The 7,034-nt window shown below is 43.4% G+C and overlaps 1 pseudogene; it reads right to left on the reverse strand.

Annotated features, from left to right (window-relative positions):
* Positions 1-3,573: 3,573 nt before the first annotated feature.
* LOC136646814 (5S ribosomal RNA) lies at positions 3,574-3,693 on the reverse strand (annotated as a pseudogene).
* Between the last annotated feature and the right edge of the window lie 3,341 nt (positions 3,694-7,034).

The raw sequence follows: 7,034 nt of genomic DNA on the forward strand, positions 1-7,034 counted from the left end.
TTTTTTGAGTATATAACAGTAGTTACAAAAACAAGTTGTTCTGAAATAACATTACAATGCATATTCCAGTATTAATGAATGGGACTCCTTTATCAAAGAAGATGCAATATCTTTTTTCTTTTGAGAATCAAGCAGCCATTCCTATGGTATTGTTTGTCTTTTTCAATACCTAGCAAATAATTTTTTTTTCTGCAGCCAATACAGACATGTCCTGGTATCTGCAAGGGTTCCGTTCCGGAACCCTTCTGTGGATACCTAAATCCACAGATACCAGAGACACCCCCCACCCTCCAGAATATTAATTAGCAAGACCTAAGTTTGATGCGGATTTAGCAGCTAACCTGGTGGTAATTTATATTTAGAGGAGATGTCTAGTTTTGCATGTTAAAAAGTCACTTTTTTTTTAGCATGACAGTTTTTTGGAACTCTGTAGCTATGTTCCTGAAAGTGAGGTCATCTAGTTCTAGCTAGGACAATTACAGCCCAGTCCAACTGGTTCCATGGCAATATACCTCTGAATACTAGAGTAACAATAGTGGGAGAAGTATCTCCTCCTTTCTCTCTTGCTTGGGGGCTTCCCAGAGGCAGCTGGCCACCAACCATGCAAAACAGGATGCTGGGCTAGATCGAGGTTTGGTCTGATCCCGCAGCACTTTTCTTATGTTTTAAGACAAGCAAAAATGCCTCATTAATTCAGAACATTATTCTCCTGAAGATATTTGTTTTGAAATTAATTGAGTGGCAATTAAATTAACCTTCAGAAAATCAATAAACCTGCAGCCATAAAAGTATGGAATCTGACTGTTAAACAAAGGACAGAGAGGAGGAAGGAAGCAGATGTAATGCACAATGACCACTTGAATACATTCACTTTTTATATGGCACATGATAATTCCTAAAAGCTTTTAATTCCTCTTGATAGGGCTGGATGTGTTATGGCTACTCAGGGCTTGGCCAGATCAGGGCTTGGCCAGGTCATGCCCATCAGAGGGCAATCTGGCCAGGTTGACTCCTGACCCCTCTCAGTAGTACTGGCAGCAATAGCTCTCAATGCACTATTGGTGTGAGTAGATGCAGGACTTTGTGCCAGGATCCCCAACAATCTAGCACTGGCAATGTGCCTACTCAAACAATGGTAGAAAAACCCCTGAATAAAAGAATAAAAAAAGCTTTTCCTTATGGTGCAGAAGTCTGTGCTTCAAAGCCAAAAATTGGATGTTTGTGTACACACACACACACACACACACACACACACACACACACCTGCCTTCCTACTTAGAGAAGAATGTTAAATGGCTCATACACATACCCTGTATGTACGCATGCACACAGTGTATGTGTGAGCCATTTTACATTCTTCTACAAACAGGAAGGCAGATGAAGCAGTTTATGGGAGTTTTAGCATTTGTGAGGAATTGGGGCAGTGTTCTTTTTTTAGATAGAAAAATTGGCGGGAGTGACATTTCCGGCACGCTACAAGCATGCTTCCAGCACGGTTAATTTAAAAACGACACAATGACATCCCCTCATTGAAATTAATTGTATGGAGGTTGCAATGTTGTAACCATACTCAGCACACATTATGGAGGCTGCCATGTTCCTGACCAGTTCCTCCATTCGTTTTAATAGAAAATAGGCAGAAGTGATGTCAGCATGGTGGTGGTCATCTTTTCCAGCTCTGAGACATTCTAGCATGCCTGGAACACTAAAACCTAAAAAAAAAAAAAATGCAACCAAGCACGCCGGAAGCTTTTTTTTTTTTTTTAAAGACTCTCTAGTGCTTCTATCAATAGAAGCTAAAAAGAAAGAATACAATAATACTAATAATAATAATAACTTTATTTATACCCCGCCCTTCTCCCCAAAGGGACCCAGGGTGGTTTACAACAGTTAAAAGCAGATTAAAACATGATTTAGCAAACAGATAAAAACATAATAACACATTAACAGATATCATAAAAACAGTAGTCAGATAAAAAGTCAGGTAAAAAAGAGCATATAGCAGCAGATCGTAAGCAATCAGGCCAGTAAAAAATACTAAAATATGTAGGAAAGATATTAAAAAGGCCATGAACTCAGAAGGCTTGTTTAAACAGAAGGGTCTTCAGGCCTTGCCGAAAAATCTCAAGAGAGGGAACCCTTCTCAAGTCAAGCGGAAGGGAGTACAGGGAATACAGGGAAGGGAATACAGCCTCAATACTTCCACAGCAGCAGTCCTCATAAAGACTACAAGTCCCATAAGCAGCTTCACATCTCTTCTTGTTTGGAGAAGAAGATAAAATGACCATCGTTTTTTGTTTGCTTTCTCTTGCTGCTTCAAAACAATTACTGGCAAGCAAAATTGCTCCTTTTTTATCCAACCCCCCCCCCCCCGCATCCTACTTCACAATCCAGTCCCCTCCCCCATCTCATCAAGCAGCTGCTCTTAGTAGCTTTTTTGACCCTATTGACGGGAATGTCAACTCATGTTTTCAGGGGCGATTTTGAAGCATTCATTTTTTGACTTACACACAAGTAAGGGTTCAGTGGTATAACAAGGTAGAAGCAAAAGGGGTGCAACTTGAGATGAGTACACAGAATGGTCATCCATGGCCTGCCATACAGTGACATCGTATTAACCTAAAGTTAAATGATGTGGGTCCTTTAGTATTGAACGGTTGGGGCCCTGGCCCTACTCATCCCCATCCCACAAGGAAGGTTCAGCAGCAAAAGGGGATAAGAATGACACTCTGCCCTTATAGATTAACACAAAGAGGCCAAAGAACTATAGTTGATGCTTATTAGGGAAGTGTATTATTAAGAGTTCTTCACAGTGTGAGAAACAGGGTGGCTGGTTGTTCATTGCATACATATAAGTATTGGAGTAGGCAGTGCTTTTTTGTAAAAAAAAAAAAAAGGTGCAGGAACTCACAACTTGTTAATCTTTTATTTATTTATTTATAAACTGAACTTTGAGGAGTTTTGCAGCCTCAACTGGCCCCCCTTTTGGCAACTGGCAACCAACCTTTATATTTTGCAGCCATGGAGCACCTCCCCCCCCCAAAAAAAAATTCTTCCTCATAGGGATTTGAACCCCTTGCCTCTGGCTCCACAGACCAGCACTTTAACAATTGAGCCATAGGAACTCTTAGACTCAAAGTGTTTGGAACTAATACTTGAGGCACTGATGGCCACCAGCTGGGCTCAAGACCTTATATATTAGTTCTGAGCACTTTGACTACAGGCTTTCCTATAGCCCAATGGAAAGAGTGCTAGGCTGTGAAGCACGAGGTCAGAGGTTTGAATCCCTCCCTAGCCCACAGTTTAAAAAAAGGGTGGAGCACAAGGTCAGAGCCAGGGGTGCCAAAAAAAAAAAGGTGGAGCACGAGGTCAGAGGTTCGAATTCCTCCCTCAGTGAAAGGGGAAAAAAGGTGCCGGAACACCGTTCCGGTGCGTTCTATTACAAAAAAAGCCCTGGGAGTAGGATCCTTGCCTGGGGCCAGAGGGCCAACCACTGAATATGTCTCTCTCCACAGCCTGATGTATACACTTGTTACTGGTTGGCAACCTTCAGTCTCGAAAGACTATGGTATAAGCCTACAGTACCTGGTATTCCCAGGAGGTCTCCCATCCAAGTACTAACCAGGCCTGAGCCTGCTTAGCTTCCGAGATCAGATGAGATCGGGCATGTGCAGGGTAACAGTTGCTATACACTTGTTGCTGTTTGCCCAGGAGAGCTGGTACAAGATCTCAGCTGGTAACAGGTGGTACAAGGTCTCAGCTGATGGGGGAGCCTTACCTAAGAACTTGAGGCTCATTTTGTCCTTCTCCTGTTCCTCCTTTTCCTCCCTGTCCCCACTGTCTTTCCCATCCAGCCTCCTCCACCTGCTTCCCTCAAATCTTAATATGTTTCTTTTTCTCTTACAGCACAATCCTAACTTGCACTAGAACAGGCAGGCCAGTGGGCCTGCACTGTATCCAGCACAAGTTTGGGGTCTAAAGCAGCACAGCTCAAGACAAGGGGAATCACTTCCCCTCACCCTGTGTTACGCTGCAGCTCGAAACTGAGCCACCTCAGGAGGTGGCACAGACCTGAGCAGAACAGAGCAACCAAAGGCTGCTCCATGTCCCCTGGGAACGGCAGTATAACCTCCAGGTCCTGGCCCCGCCTGCCCCTAGGAATGCCCACCGCCCACCTTCCCCCCGCCCCAAAACACCTCCTTCTTGTCCTCCCCATGCCCCCCGACCCCTCGTTGGCCGAGCTCAGCCACTGCAACTCATCTGTCCTCCAGGGCCGGCAGTGGCACAGTGAGGCCGGCGCATGTTGTGCACTGGACTAACTCCCTTCCAAGTGGCACAAAAGTGCTTTATAGCACTTTTGCGACACTCTTGGGCCAGCTCAAGGGACTTGCATTGGCCCAAGTGGTCATTAGGATTTTGCCCCCAAGCTTCTTTTCATGTAAAATCTCTTTACGTGCTGTTTCTCCTCCGTTGTCTCACTATGGCTTCCACATACTGCTTCTTTTTCAAGATCTGGGAGCATTATCTGGGAGTAGAAATATCAAACTAGGCTGTGGTCTTCATATTGTTTAGACTTGGGACCCACCTTTGCCTCCAGCCAAATGCATTGATCCCATTTCTAAACTATTTTATTATACATGTACATCTCTCTTTCTCTTTCTCTCTCCCCCCCACCTTTTGTGTTATCTTCTTATCTCTATTTTTCTCAGATTCTCTTTTTCATCTTTAAAGACACTCCAAAAAAAAGAGAGAGAATGCAATGAAAATAGGGGTAGTACTGTAGTACCCCTGCCCCAAAGGGCAGTGCCAGTTGGTAGACAGGGGTGGGTTCTGTCCAGTGCGGCTAAGACCGAATAAGCAAGACACTGAAAGGTGGAAGGCTATGAAGGCTGTTTATTGTTTCAGCAAGGCATGCTTGTGGCCTCTGGGAGCCACAGCTCAAATCCAAAAGGCACCCTTCAGTCGGGTGGGACACATTTTATACATTTCAGTTGTAATTCAAACAAAGCGTCTCCCAAAAAGGGAAGTTCCCTTGGTAACTTTCCAATGTCTCTCTCATGCACTCGCCCCCTCCACTGTCCCTCTCTTGCACTTGCCCCCACCTCACTCTCAAAGGAAGTAGACCTGTCTTGTTTTTGACCGTTGTGCGTATGTTTGCTTATTCTATTTCCATCTAGTGTCTGAAGGATATGTCTGGCTTGCGGTTTTAGGCACTTGCCTGTCAGCAAAAAGGTTTGCTATTAAGCATTCCCCTAAATTTATGCTTTTCCTGTTTTTGTTTCTTTCTACCCCCCTCCCTCTTTGTTACTCTGTACTGATGGTTGCTACAGGTTCTTTCTTTGGAGGGAGAGAAGGGGTCTGAGACAGGTTCGCAGGCGTCAGTACCATGGGTGAATTCCATCTTAGGATGGAACATGACCCATCTTAGGACCCAGCGTTAGATCCACATGGTAGCTGAAGACTCAGAGCAGCATTTCCCAAACTGTGGGTTACAAACCACCCAAGGGGTCCTGACCCAGGTTATGTTTGCACTGGCCCATCATTGACCACGTTGCACCATATCACACTTCAAAATACCTTGGGGAAGCTGCCTGCAAAGCATTCTGGGATGTGACATGGTGCAATGCAGCCAGTAACACATGCCATGGCCTGGCACAACCTGAAATAGGCTTCTAGTTCATGCCTAATATTGCCTCACAGTTTCCTGATCATGGCAGGTTTAGCACCTTCTGCAGATACTTAAGGTGAGAAGTTTGGGAACCACTGATTTAGAGCACTTTGGAAGTTGAATTTAGGGTGATGCTGTAGTGTGCTTTTCCTAGTTTATTGATTGCTACAGAATAGAGCTCTTCACCACCTAAGGTAGATTTTGGATGGCACAGAATGACTATACCAGTCTATCTTTCGCATTGCTTTTAAAAAAAGAAATAAAAGAAAAATCTTGGGAAACCTGCCCTGTAGCAAAGTCTCATTTACATTTGAGTCTTCGTTGCTTTGATTCCCATTATATTCTATGAGAGAGAGAAAAAATAGGGTGGAATGACACAATATTTATTCATAAATTAAAGATTATACAATTAAAGATGGGAAAGCTGCTTTGGGCGACTGTGTCTTCTCTTTTCAAATGAAAAATTAAAACTGGATGTTATCCAAGCGAATATGATGTTTCTGTTGTACACTATAAAATACATTAAGGCATAACCTTGGTTTTCTAGCCTACGTGTACTCATCCTTTTGTGCTCTCATTTTCAAGGTTGATTATGAGCAACTGCTGAGCACATAAACACTGAGGAAGAACAAACACAACAAACAAGTATCAGATCAAGGGCTATGCAGTACACAGATCGTACAAAAACTAAACGTGCACCGTATGAACCAAAGGTATGTACAGTATATACCAAATTTGCAGATGAAATCTGTCATAGGTGCACTTCCTCTCTACTGCAAACAAGTGTATCATGTGATGTGCTATTCCACATGTTTAGAATTGCTTTCTACAAGGTTTGCAGAAATACACACTTGTTTTATAAACCCAATATGGGGTATAGTCTACTGATTATAGTTACTTAATACTATACTAATTGAAAGTTTTTTAGCACACAGGGTGGTGCAGGATTGGGGTTGGAGATGCAGTAGGGACAAAGTTCTAAAACTTCCAATCCCTTCCTTCTGGTTTCCCTGTTGTGTTCTGGGTCACCCGGGACTAGGGATAGAATCTGGCACAAGTGCCAGATCTTGGCCTCACTCCCCCTGCATGTTATTTTTAAAATGAAAGAAAATGTGCCAACTTACACATTCCCTGTAAGGTATAGTTTGACCCTTAACTCCCCAGCCCTTCTCCGGCAACTCTATATGTATGACTTTGCTCTTGTCATTTGCATACTGGACCCATTGACCCCATTATTGCTACTTCTAGTACCAAGGGATTAGTAATGACATTGCTTAAATAAAATTCTGGAATTCACCACCAAGACAATTTATAATTTACTCTCGCTATGGAGCACCATGGTCACCTCTGCCACCTTCAACGCGGT

The sequence above is a fragment of the Tiliqua scincoides genome, chromosome 3, assembly GCF_035046505.1.
Source record: "Tiliqua scincoides isolate rTilSci1 chromosome 3, rTilSci1.hap2, whole genome shotgun sequence".
In the NCBI taxonomy this organism is placed as follows: domain Eukaryota; kingdom Metazoa; phylum Chordata; class Lepidosauria; order Squamata; family Scincidae; genus Tiliqua; species Tiliqua scincoides.